At 46.8% G+C, this 14526-nt stretch overlaps 1 protein-coding gene across 2 annotated transcripts in view; it reads right to left on the reverse strand.

The window, feature by feature from the left end:
• The window catches only part of KCNQ3 (potassium voltage-gated channel subfamily Q member 3), a 660337-nt gene that overhangs the window by 88833 nt on the left and 556978 nt on the right, over nt 1-14526 (reverse strand). The gene's annotated exons all lie outside the window — the stretch shown is intronic.

Below are 14526 nucleotides of genomic sequence, written 5' to 3' on the forward strand. Positions count from 1 at the left end.
CTTCTTCTCCATAAAGCTTTGGTTTTATATCAGATTTAAGCAAACACTTTGATTCAAATTTCCAGAACTTTTTAAAGTCTTCTGACAAGATGATACTATACCATGCTACAGAAACTACTGACATTTGAAACCCAGCACTGTCAAATTCTTTTCTGCATTTGGGATCATTTATCTTTATTTGTCATAGTCTATTATATTCATGGGTTGATTAGCGACTATATTGGTCTGAATACCCTCATCAACTAAACTGAGAACATAAGAGTCATCATCTTCAGATTCTATTTTACTTATAGTTCTTCATCAAGCTTGCTAATTAACTTACTGTTATTAGTTCTTACAGTTTTATACATTTAGGCATAATTACCTCATTTTTTACATTTCATACAAGTCACATTCCATGCTAGGCATGGCTTATCATTAGCCCAATAACGTATACTTCCATATATTACCTGACTAGTATTTCTACACCTTATACATGTACCCTTAGATATCACTTATATTAGTTCTTATCAATAATGCTTCTTTCCTCTGTACAAGACTTATATTTTACTTTGCTAATGAGTTCAGGTGTACCATTATTTTCATTTAGTTGTTCTATGGTTCCAATGTTAGATTATCTGCCTTTATTCATTTTTCTTACCCATTTCAATGTCGATTCTTCAACTCTAGGTACGTCAAATTACTGCAGTAAAGTGAGGCTGCAAGTGCTCCATAATGTTTTTAAATAGATTTATTTGAAGTATGCATCATCATCTGATCATGAATATACTTGTTATGGTTACCAGGGAATGCACAATTCATGAATATAGCTCTTAGGCTTGTGACACAGTCATAGACAGATTCATTTTCAGATTCTATTCTCAAAAATAATTTTTAACATTGCAATATTATGCTGATTTTTATCAAAAATATATTTCTAGCTGCGTCAAGGTTTTAGTTAAGTTATCTCCCCTTCCTGATCTAGGAACTCAGAGCGAGACAGATTCTCAAGCCTCCCTCACCCAACGAATGCAATAATGGGGCCTGTTTCCTGTCACCTGCATGTCTTTCACTACTAGAAGCATGCATATACTTTAAATGTCTCATTTCATTCTTCCCAAAGGGTTTCCTGTTCTCCAGGGGAAAATGCCTGTCATTTTGAATAACTGCTTGCAGTGTGGTGACAAATATTAGCAGTAAAACACAAATAGTATTACTATTAATTACAATTACAGTGCTGAAATAAAGAAGCTAAAATATTAAATGAAGATACGATTGTCATGCTTGCTAAAATAAGAAATGTATCTGTATGCAAATATTTTAAATTGTAATTTGGTTGGAAATAAATAGTCACTACTTGATGGAAAAACAAACTTAAATTATACATTTAAATAACAAATTAAGGGCCTCATTCCGACCCTGGCCGGCGGCGGTAGCCGCCGGCCTGGCGGGGCCCGCCAGAATACCGCTGCGCGGTCCAAAGACCGCCGCGGGTATTCTGGGTTTCCCGCTGGGCTGGCGGGCGACCGCCAGAAGGCCGCCCGCCAGCCCAGCGGGAAACACCCTTCCATGAGGCTGCCGGCTCCGAATGGAGCTGGCGGAGTGGAAGGGGTGCGACGGGTGCAGTTGCACCCGTCGCGATTTTCAGTGTCTGCATGGCAGACACTGAAAATCTTTGTGGGCCCCCACGACACCCCATACCGCCATTCTCTTCCCGGCAGCCAAAACCTGCCAGGAACAGGATGGCGGTATGGGGCTTGGAATCCCCATGGCGATTCCCCAGGGCAGCGGGAAACCAGCGGGACACCGCCGGTTTCCCGTATCTGACCGCGGCTGTACCGCCGCGGTCAGAATGCCCATGGGAGCACCGCCAGCCTGTTGGCGGTGCTCCCGCGGTCGTTGGCCCTGGCGGTTTTTACCGCCAGGGTCAGAATGACCCCCTAAGTGTCTGTGGTGCTGTTGCTATTGTTGAAGTGTGCCTGCATGTTGAATTGTAATCCCCATTGAAGTTACACAATTGTTTTCACTTGTCAAACTGCAATTAAACAATTCACAGTCCGTACACTGGAGATGCATCCCTGTTGTCACAAATAGTGTGCAATTCAGTGCTTCAGTAGTGATGTGATGGGGAAATGCATAGCATCACATGCAAGTTTTCCTGGGATCCTAGGAAACCATCACGTGTTGAATTGTGTGACACGCTACAAGAAATGGTCAGGTGATGCAGGAATTGCGTGACGTTCAATGAAGCACACTGGTGTAGAGAACCACCTGGGCTCTTCTTTGATTTGTTACTCTGCCAGGCCATGGTTGTTATGTGTCACGCCAGCAGAGGTATAAATAAAAGGGTTGCATGGCATTTGGGTGCTTAGACACACACACTAACTACAACTGCTTCGTGTGCATTATTTACCTTGCTTCCAGTCGGCGCTAGCACGTGCAAGAAGTTACACTGGCGACACGGCCGGTACGGATCCACGGTACCGTTGACCTCGCTGTGTGCCCGTCCCCCGAGGAGGCACGTTGGCAGGAGTGAGCTGCATGATGCACAGCTTCACCCGAGAGCGCTCTATCCACTGTGATCGGTGCGGTCGAAGTGTGGTACCCCGCCCAGTGACGGTCGTGTGAGAAGGAGAAGTGGCTTGTCCACATTGGGTGAGTGACATTTTCACACGCTCTCGTCGAGTGACCCTAAGGCTCTTTAGATCCAAGGCAAGGACCCGCCCAGGGGGTACCAAACGTGCCGGTTGGGAGTGTTGGTACCGGGAAGCATTAAAAAAAACAAAAAAAACAAATAGCAGAGGTGGATCACATAAATGCACAGGAGGAATATAAAGAGAGAGAGAAAAAAAAAGACTAGCACTGCATGGTATCCAAAGACTATCCTTATAATTCTAAAAAAAAACAAAAAAAAACAGAGGATAGGTGAAATATTTGACATACAAGGTAGCACACAACAGTTGCACCATGAGTTCTCCGCAGCAACACTGTGAACAGCAGCCACCGGCGCACGATGCAAGAGCTCACTCGTCAGTGACAGCGCTACCCCCTTTCAGCCAGCTACCTGACCGTGCCACAGCTGCACCACAATGGCATCACTGGCTTGGTAGGCTCCATAACTACTTTTGTGCCACAATGGAAAGGGACGGCGCTGTGATGAGGTCTTGCATGCTCCACATGGGTGGCGATGAGCTGTACGAGTTGTTTGAGACACTCCCCAACACCGGAGGGATCAACAGTTTTGAAGTTGCTGTGGAAGCACTAAACCAATATTTTGACCCCCAGCTGAACCCGGGCTATGAAAGGTTCAAGCTGCGTCAGATGCAAAAAACGGATACGGAGTCAGTAGACATGTTCTACGCCAGGTTGCAGAAGCTAGCAAGCACATGCGTGTGTCTCACCCAACATGAGGAGTTCCATGCACAAGTTATCCAGGGGTGCTGATTCAATATGCTACGAAAGCTAATCCTCCACCAACTGGGAATAACCCTACACGAGATTCTGATTCGGGCCCGCTCCCGCGAATTGTCGGCCAGCCGAGCAGATGCCATCGCAGCTGGAAGAGGTCAGTCCCCCATGGTGCTCAGCTCCACATGGCCCACGAAGGTGAAAAAGGAACAGGTCAATGTCCTGCAGATGCGACAACCTCCACAGCGACAGCAATGTCATCAAACGCAAGGAGGGAAAGAGTGCAATAATTGTGGGTTGGAACACCGAATACCAGGGAACTGTCCGGCGAAAGGAAAAACCTGTGCCAAATGTGGAAAGATCAACAACTATGCCAAGGTGTTTTGAGGGGAGAAGCCCAAGATGGGGGCAGTGCAAGAGAGGATGCAACTAGCTCCTGTAGATGGCGTCGGAGAGGATGCAGGAGTGGTGTATACGAAAAGTACCTACCCGGAAGAGAAAGATGAGGAGGACATCTTTGTCATACCATTCGCTGGCTGGAAACAATAAAAGAGATGCCTGCCCCCATGTTGGAGTGGACATCAATGGTGCTCCAACAACCATTTTGATTGACACTAGAATGTCGGTCAATGTCATGGATGTTGGTCTTTATTGACAGTTGTTGCCCCAACAAGAACTGGTGCCTTGTCATACCAAGATCTACACCTATGATGGGCATGAGCCATTGCTGCTTCAAGGGGCCATCGAAGTGACTGTAGCCTGCAAAGGTCGAAAGACCCAAGCCATATTTCATGTGGTGGACGGGAATCGAGGGACCTTACTCAGGTGCCACACTGCAGAGGACCTAGAGATAGACTTTTTCACTCAACATGTTCATGATGCACATGCCAACACACTCCTGGGTGAGTTCCCGCAGCTGTTCACAGGGCTGGGAAGACTCAAAGGAAAACAATTCAAGCTACACATAGACATGACCATGCAGGCCACTGCACTGCGGCACCGTAGGGTGCTGGTCCATATGATGCGAGCTGTGGAGAAAGAACTGTGGGCCCTGGAAGAACTGGGCATGATCGAGAAGGTCACTGGGCCTGTTGCCACTAGTGATTTTCCTGAAACCAAAGCAGCCGGGCGGCATCCGTCTATCTGTGGACATGCGTTTACCCAACCGCGCCATTAATAGGGATAGACACTTTACCGCCACAATGGATGACATCATTGTTGACCTAAACGGGGTGCAATGGTGTTCGAAGCTGGATTTAAACTCAGGCTACAGTCAGCTTGAATTGACGCATGAAAGCAGGAACATCACAACGTTCCCCACACAAGTGGTTCTGCGATGCTACCGGAGGCTTAGTTTCAGAATCTCCTCAGCCACCGAGGTCTTCCAGAATGTCATCAGAGAGACCATGTTTGGGCCTGAGGGGGTGCTTAACCGCAGGGATGACATCCTCATGTATTCTGTAACCCTTGAAGACCACCATCGTCACATGAGGGATACCCTCTAGCGGCTCGCGGATGCTGGCCTCACCCTCCACCGCAAGAAATGTGCCTTTATCAGAACTCAGTTGATTTTTTGGGGTAGATCTTCTTCTGCAAAGGCCTACAAGTAGTCGGCAACTATTCGCAATGCACCCACTCCCTTCAGTGCCACCGAAGTGCAGAGTTTTCTTGGTATGGCAACATTCTGTGGGAGATTCATCCCTCAACTAGCCACCATGTCTGAGCCTTTGCAAAAGCTCACCAAGACAGATGTGAAATGGTCGGGGAGTAAAGAAGTGAGCAAGGCATTCCAGAACATCAAAGAGGCTTTGCTGGACAAGGTGACCATGGCAACCTTTAATCCACTAAAAAAAACAGAGGTGGTGGTCAACGCTAGTCCCGTTGACTTGGTGCGGTTCTACTGCAGGAAGTACGTGACCAAGAGTGGGTGCCAGTTGCATATGCCAGGAGGGCGTTGTCCTCAATGAAGTCCTGATATGCTCAAATTGAAAAAAAGGAATTGGCCATCCATTGGGCTAGTCAGCACTTCCACCTGTACATGTAAAGGCATGAATTCCAAGTGGTCACCAACCACAAGCCCCTGGTGTCACTGTTCGCTGGATCTGCTTGTCTTGCTCCCCTGTGGATAGAGCGATAGGCAATTTTGCTTCAGCACTACAGATTTTGTGTCATCTACAGGCATGGAGTGAACAACCCTGCTAATTACCTCTCAACACACCAACTGGAATCTCCTCCGGGCGAGTCCATGGTCGACGAGACAGAGCAAATGGAATGCTTTGTGAAGATTGTGGTACAGGCTGTGTGTCCAGTGGTTATGACTCTGACGGAAATAGCCGAAGCTTATAGGCAAGACCCAGTCATCAGTTTTGCCAAAGATGCTTTGTCCCGATGGGCGTGGAAAAATTTCCTTGAGGGAATCAGGACCCGGAATTTGAGCAAGCCATCTGGAGAGGACAAATTACGGGACAAATTATCCATAGGAAGTGACGGCCTTCTCCTAAGAGGCCAAAGGATAGTGATCCCCACTGGTCTGTGCCACCAAGGGCACCAGGGTGTGGCCAAGACCAAATCTCACCTTCGAAGCAAGGCATAGTTCCCAGGTTGGAAACTCTTGTCGACGACCATGTGCGAAGATGCCACTAATGCACCATCACAGCCTGAGACCAACCAACGGCTCCAGTAATCACAGAACTGCCTAGCACCCTGCAGTGTGAAAAGATCAGCATGGACTTTGGGAGTTTCTCGGACGGCCAGTCAACGCTTTTGACTTTTGCACCCGATTTCCCATTGTTGAGGTGGTTGAGTCCACAGGGTTTGACCATATCTGACCACTGTTGGAAAAGACTTGTGCTTTGTTTGGTCTGCCAGACAAAATCCGAACAGGCAATGGTCCCCCATTCCATGGTCAGGAGTTTAGGGACCGTTTGAACCAGCTGCCCATAAATCACTGTCAAATAACTCCCTACTGGCCGCAGGCTAACGGGGATGTCGATAGGTTCATATATAATTTTCTTATTAATACTTTTTTATTATCATTGTTATAACATAAATATGAATGGCTCAGAAAGATATGCAGGGACATAGGCAGTGATCAATAGAATACAAGTCTGAGTCCCATCAAGGACTTATCACCTTGCGAACACCTCAATTGTCACAGTCATCTTCCCCGAGGATTGGAAACATGCAGAAGTCAACACCTTACTAAAACATAGGCAGACCCAAGCAATATCAAAAATTACCAACTGATCTCCCCACTCCCTTTCCCACCCAAAGTGTTATTTAAAGCCATCATCCAAAAGTTCTCCCAAATCTGGAACAGAACCTCCTACTCAACTCCTCCCAAGCTGGATTCAGCAGCAACCCCTTGCTGATGAGATGACAGCCCTCATTGCAGCTACCAACGACAACTTAGCCCCACTCAATTGAGGAGAGACTGCACTCTGATCTTCCTAGACCTCTTGGCAGCCTTCAATATGGTCTCTCTCCGCACACTCATCGCAAGGCTGCACAACATAAGCATCCATGGAGCTGCGCCCAGCTCAATCACCTTTTTTCTCACCAAAAGAACCCATAAAGTTTACCTTCACCTCCGAACCCAAGGAAATCTGTGGAGCACCCCAAGGATCCTTGCTCAGCCCCACTCTCTTCAACACCTCTGGCCAGTAATGCAAAAACCCACGGACTCAACATTATATCCTAAGCCGACGTCACACAACTCATCTTCTCTCTCTCCGACAACACCACTGACACCAAGACCAGCTTCCACAACTGCAGGACAGACGTCGCAAACTTGAGAAAGCACAACTACCTGAGGCTCAACACAGACAAGCCAGAGATACAGATTTTTGGAGAAAAATAAAAAACAGTGGGATGCATCCTTGTGGTTCTCAGAACTCAGACTTACTCCTACCTCCACTGACCACGCTAGGAAAATAGGCATCATCATAGGCATCATTCTGGACAGCAAGCTAACCATGACAACTCAGGTCATCTCTGTCACCTCCTTCTGCTTCTTCATCCTCTGCATGCATCGTAACACATTTGTTAGAAATGGGGTCTTCGGTTGGCAGTCAGGTTACCCCCTGTCCAAGCAAGGACCCTCACTATAGACAGGGTAAGTCGCACACAATCCAAAAAATCCTGTGCCCACCCTCTGCTAGCTTGGCACTGAGCAGTCAGGCTTAACTTAGAAGGCAATGTGTAAAGTATTTGTCCAATAAACCATACAATACCACAATATAACATCACAAAAATACACCACTCAGGGGTTGACGGGGTTCCTGAGGAGGAGGCCCCCGAGCCAACTAGGGAAGACATTGCCGCTATAGGTGACCTACCTGAGCTTGGTGGCTGGCAAGTTGAGGGTGGCCCACCAGGGAGGAATTCTGCAAGGCGCAGGAAGAATGTCACACTCTAGAAGGCATGAGGAAGCAAGCCTCAGCCCAGGCACCAGGTGAAGCCCTGGCGATCACCACATATATTGGGAGAATTATCTCCTCTACAGTGAGCCTAAGGTTCTGCCCATTGGGGAAGCGCGTGCGCTGGTGGTCCCCTAGTGTTACCGAACCTTCCTACTGGGACTGGCTCACAACATTCCCCTGGCAGGACATTTGGGGCAAGACACGACCTTTGCCAGACTTGTCACCCACTTCTATTCGCCCCGAATGAGGACAAACTCATTCCTACCTGCCAGGCCAGTGGTAAAACAGGAAAAAGGGTTAAGGTTCCCCTGATACCACTTTCTGTCGTTGGCACCCCCTTTGAAATGGGAACTTCTGGGACCAGTTTCCCGTGCCCCTTGCCCCTCCTCTTGGCAGTTGTCTGGGGCATTGTTCCAGGCTCCAGATACCCTTGATTTCCCTCCCGGACAGCCGTGGACCGTGTGGTCATGCAGACTCACTCAGGAAATCCTAACATCTCCAAGTGAGACCTTAGCTCTACCTCCTTCCAGGTAGTGTGCTCAAGGCCATTGTCTAACAGACAATCTACAGGCCTGGCAGGACTCACAGCTACTTTTAGAGTACCAAAGACCCCCCCCAACTCAAAGGGAACCAGAGCTACCGGTAGGTGGCTCTCATGATTGTCGGCGACTATGACTTGGTGGAATGTATTAGGGAGGACCTGCTCTGCTGACACCAGCTGACCCTTGATAGTAGTCATGCTGGCTCCTGTGTCACGCAGAGCCTCCACCCTTTGCCCACTGATGGTGACCCACTGCCTATAGTGGCAGGCATGTGGGTTTTTGGCACCATCTCTACATCCATCAAGGACACTAGGGTTACCTCTGTCTGCTCCCCAAAACTGCCTGGGACCATCTCCTCCCCAAGCGCTACGCTAGCCAACCCAAGTGTTTGCCCTCCATTGGGGGGCTGTGCCCTCTTGGGACACTTGGAGTCACCCTCAGAGTGCCCATATTTATTGCACTCTGCACATTGAGGTACAAACCTCCCTGTCTTATGGTTAGTAAAACCTCTCCTTTTGGAATCAGACTGGGACTGGTTACCATTATTCCCTTGGGAACTACTTTGGGGGCCTTTTGAGAACATCTTGTTTTTATGTTTTTCTCCCCCCCCCCCTCTTTCCTCTGATGGGAACCCTGACCACCTTTGTGGGTGTGCCCCTAGATACCTTTCTGGACACTCTGGTGGTAGTCCAGAGGTCCGCCTCCTCAGCAAGCTTCCTGAGATCAGTCAGCTTATTGTCTACTAGGTACTAGTGAAACTCTGTAAAACAAATACTGAGCATATGCTCTCTCAGAATCAAACTATGCAATCCTGTGTAATTATCTACTTTGCAGCCCGCACCCACCCATTCAGTGCCTTACTGGAAAAGTCAAAGAAATCTACCCATGTTTGTGTACACTGTTTGGTGCTGTCTCTGAACCTCTGACTGTATTTCTCAGGGGTCAGCCCAAACCTGGCAAGCAAAATGGCTTTCATAAGTGGGTATGTGTTTTGATCCTATGGGTCCAATGTGAGAAGTGTGTCCCTTCCAATTGCTGGCACATAACTCCACATAGCTGTACCCCATTGCCCTTCAGGAACCTCGTGAGCCCTTAGTGCAACTTCATAAGCAGCTCGCCATTTACCTATGTCATCTCCTACCACAAAACTGGGCACCGCATTTTGGGGTATACAAACCCTATTTTTTCCAGCAGGTCCTGCCTGTATGCTTCCACCATTACTGCTGGACTCAGACTGCTTCGCCTTAAGATCCAGCTCCTTGAGACTCAGTTCATGAGCCAACAATAGTTTCTTTTCAGCCAAGGCTCTCTCAGCTACTTGCGCTTCTCTCTCTGCCTTCCTTTCCTCCTGTTGAGCCTCAATTTTCAGTCTTGCCATTTTCAATTGGAACTCCATCTCCTCTATCCTTTCCTCTGTGGTCAGGCCTTGATCAGAGACACTGCTCCCTGGTCTGGCAGGGGGCACAATTGCAGTGGTAACTTCATCCACTGATGGCATAAAATCCTCTGAGGGGCCATCTTCTGGCTCCTCATCCTCAGTATCATCCTCTAAATGGGCTTCTGCCCAGGCCCTCAGCGCCACTTGAAAGTCCTCCTTTCTGGAGGCCCTTTGGGTGGGTACACTCATCTCCTTGCAGAACCCTTTTAGTTGTTTGACAGTATATGTCTCCAACAGGGCTAGGTCAAAATCTTCTGCTTGAGACCCAGCCTGAGACATGTTGAGTGAGGATTTGAGTATAGAAAATTGTCAGGAAAAACGAATTTGCAAAAAGAGATAAAAAATCAAGTTGACCTTCAACTGTGGGTAGGTAGTGAAATACCTAGCTACTGTATGTCACTGCACAAATACAAGTCCTATCCTCACTGCTGATCACCAATGTTAGAAATGGGGTCTTTGGTTGGCAGTCAGGTTACCCCCTGTCCAAGCAAGGACCCTCACTCTAGTCAGGGTAAGTAACACACAACCCAAATTATCCTGTGCCCACCCTCTGGTAGCTTGGCACTGAGGAGTCAGGCTTAACTTAGAAGGCAATGTGTAAAGTATTTGTGCAATAAATCATACAAAACCACAATATAACACCACAAAAATAAACCACACAGTGTTTAGAAAAATATATAATATTTATCTGGATAAATGCAGGTCAAAACGATTAAAGATCAAATAAGCAAATGTAGGGATATTACTGAAAGTGATATCAAGCGTCTTTAAAGTTAAAGTATTAATGTAAAAGCAATAAAAAGTGTCTTAAGTTCTCCTAGAAACAACAAGTGTCTCTTGCAGGGCAAAGTACCTGATTTGCATTGAAAAATCCTCGCAAGGGACAGCAGAGGAGGAGATGCGTGAAAAACGGTGAGTGTGCGTTGGTTTCACCCCTTCGCATACAGACTTGCGTCGTTATTTTTCACACGGGGAAGACGTTGCGTCGATTTCCGGCGCGTGGACTTGGATCCTCTTCGGGTTGCGGGGTTTTCAGACGCCCCGGGGAGGATGCGTGGAATCCTGGGCTTGCGGAGGGACGTCAGAGGGGGCTGCGTCGATTCCGGTAGGTGATGCGTGGAATTTTCTTCCGCACTGCAGGTGCTGCGTCGATTCCTCTCAGGAAGTCAGGCGGTGGCGTTCTTGGCAGGTGGTGCGTCGAATTTTCACTGCAATGGGATTTTAGCTGCAGGAGAGAAGTCTTTTTGGTCCTGAGACTTCAGGGAACAGGAGGCAAGCTCTATCCAACCCCTTGGAGTGCACTTCTGCAGCAAAGCAAGAGAGCAGCAAGAGAGCAGCAAGACAGCAGGGCAACAGCAAGGCAGCAGTCCTCTTCAGAAAGCAGTCAGGTGAGTCCTTTAGGCAGCCAGGCAGTTCTTCTTGTCAGGGTGCAGGTTCTGGTTTAGGTTTCTTCTCCAGGAAGTGTCTGAGGTGGTAGGGCAGAGGCCCTGTTTTTATACCCAAATGTGCCTTTGAAGTGGGGGAGACTTCAAAGAGTGGCTTATAAGTGCACCAGGTCCCCTTTCAGTTCAATCCTGTCTGCCAGGGTCCCAGTAGGGGGTGTGGCAGTCCTTTGTGTGAGAGCAGGCCCTCCACCCTCCCAGCCCAGGAATACCCATTCAAAATGCAGATGTATGCAAGTGAGGCTGAGTATCCTGTGTTTGGGGTGTGTCTGAGTGAATGCACAAGGAGCTGTCAACTAAACCCAGCCAGAGGTGAATTGTAAGGCACAGAAAGATTTAAGTGTAGAGAAATTCTCACTTTCTAAAAGTGGCATTTCTAAAATAGTAATATTAAATCCAACTTCACCAGTCAACAGTTGTATGACCATTCTGGCCATACTAAATATGACCTTCCTACTCCTTTCAGATCAGCAGCTACCATTCAAACAATGTATGAGGGTAGCCCCAATGTTAGCCTATGAAGGAAGCAGGCCTCACAGTAGTGTAAAACGAATTTAGGAGTTTTACACTACCAGGATATGTAAACTACACAGGTACATACATGTCTTGCCTTTTATCTACTCAGCGCCATGCCCTAGGGGTTACCTAGGGCACACCTTAGGGGTGATTTATATGTAGAAAAAGGGGAGTTTTAGGCTTGGCGAGTACTTTTAAATGCCAAGTCGAATTGGCAGTGAAACTGCACACACAGGCCTTGCAATGGCAGGCCTGTGACAAGGTTAAGGGGCTACTGAAGTGGGTGTCACAATCCGTGCTGCAGGCCCACTAGTAGATTTTAATCTACAGGCCCTGGGAACATATGATGCACTCTACTAGGGACTTCTAAGTACATTAAATAGCCCAATTGGGTGGGATCCAATGTTACTATGTTTAATGGGAGAGAGCATATGCACTTTAGCACTGGTTAGCAGTGGTAAAGTGCGCAGAGTCTAAAAAACAACAAAAACAGTATCTCTAAAGTGGAGGGTGGCAGGCAAAAAGTTAGGGGTGACCACCCTAAGGCTGTCAGGTCTAACAATATTCAAACAGCTGTGTCAAGGCTCCAGATGCACCATCACCCAGGCCCTCATCTCCAGCCGACTGGACTGCAGCAACGCTCTCTGACAAGGATCACAGCTCACTTCCTCCGATGACTACAGACCATACAGAACGCTGCACCTCTGGACGAACCCACATCACCCATTACCTCAGGGAACTCCACTGACTCCCTCAAGTTCCTGATCCATGCATACAAGGCCCTACACAAATGCAGAACCGCCTACTTGAACAACCGCCTGAACTTCCATCGTCCACCAGACACCTCCACTTCGCATCCCTTTCTCTAACCCTCACCACACACATCCAACATAGCAGCGGAGACATGGAACGAGTTACCCTTTCATCTACCGACCTCCCCATCTCTTCCAGAGTTTCAAAAGTACCTGAAGACCTGGCTATTCAGCTAATCAATTGGATTGGACCCTGCCAGCGTCTCAATATCCTCATGGGTGACAAGTAGAGCTTTACAAATCTACCTATTGATTGAAACAGCAAGGCAATCAACAGCAGTCTGTATCTGATATAGTCTTCTGATCACGCACTCCAGTGACCCCAGGAATAGAGAGTTCCCATAAATGAGATGACTAAGGGTTGTGGGCTCTACCAAGAAGGGAAGGTGAGATGGGAGAAGTTATGGTACATTTTCGGCAGGATTCTCAGCAGGTTGAACCAGGTGGCTGCCATTGTATTCACCTTGGTTACTAAAGATAACTGTACATCAAACTGAAACCCAAGATTCCGTACAGCCAAGGCAGCATCAGTGGGATAGTCTATCTGAGGACACCAAAAGTTGTCAGGCAGAGGCTGGGGTACATATTAATCCCACAGCAAAGAACCTAAGTCTTCTCTCCATTAAACATAAGTGAATTTTGAGAGCACCAATGGGAGACCTTACCCATGCAAAGATGAAAATGTTCATGCAGGGGATGACTGATCGAACATTATAATGAGCATTGTGTCATCTGCATAGTTCATAAAAGCTACTCTATCGTTGTGAATCAGGGATAGAAGAGGCATCAGGTATATGTTAAATACTATGGGGCTCAGGGATAATAATAATAATGATAACTATATGAAGAAGAAGACGAGGAAGAAGAAAGAAAAGGTAAAAAAGGAAGAGTAAAATAAAGAATAACATGCATTTACATAAAATAATTAACAGCTGAAGTTGACTCTCCTTACTTAACCTCAGAAAGATGAATGGCTGAATAGAGCATGATCGAATTCAATACGACAAAGAACATGTAGCAAAAAGCATAAGGAATTAATCTAACAACTATTTTACTGGCCTATTCGCCATCATCATCCTCTTATTCATAATGTGCACGTAACTCCAATGTCTGTACAATATCTAAAATCTAAAGGAGTTCGATTCAAAACGGGGCTGCTGAGAAAGTTGAAGGTTTGCTCTGAAGCAAAGTTTAAACTTTGTTTAGATGTGGCAATATAAAGATGTATAGGAATTCTTACAGTTGCATATATTTTCACATATGGAAATGTGGCAAGCCCATATGTGTGCATTTAGATATGTCAAGGGCAAGAGAACCCTGACTTGCTAATATTTTCCCGTCTTTTCTAAATGGGGGCATATATCACCCCATGAAGAAATGCCTTACCCTCCAACTTCGTTGAGTACTTACACAGATAGATGCTACATTGTGGTAAAATATTAAGCATTCATAAATCCAATTACGAGTGCAACTGGTCATTTTGTCATAGATTTTTGGAGAGACCGTCAAACTAGGGGGAAGGCCTCCTTTGGAGGGGGGGCCTTCTTTGATCCGGGTGGGCGCCATATTCTGCCCAAGAAGAGCATCATGCTGAAAACGGTGGTTTGTTTTAAGGTGAAAAAACATGAGTGGCCGTAAACCACTCTGTTATGGTCCATCGCTAACATCTTTTGCCATTTATATCCTGGCCGGGAGTAGGTCTTAAAGGGGAAGGGAATCCAGATATTCCTCAAACCTCTCGCGCACATTTCTGATAAAGAAACTGCGGATACCTTTACATTATACTTGGACCTGGCTAACCAGAATAGTTATGTTTGGAAATCATGTATTTGATTGCATGTTTAAAAAGGTTAACAGAACTTAACTGCAATGTTTAAATATGTGTAGAAATATTTAAAAAATGCTAACTCAACAGAATATTTGTGAAAAATGGTTTTGGTGACAATGATATATATATATATCACACAT

This window comes from Pleurodeles waltl, chromosome 2_2 (genome assembly GCF_031143425.1).
Source record: "Pleurodeles waltl isolate 20211129_DDA chromosome 2_2, aPleWal1.hap1.20221129, whole genome shotgun sequence".
Taxonomy (NCBI): Eukaryota; Metazoa; Chordata; class Amphibia; order Caudata; family Salamandridae; genus Pleurodeles; species Pleurodeles waltl.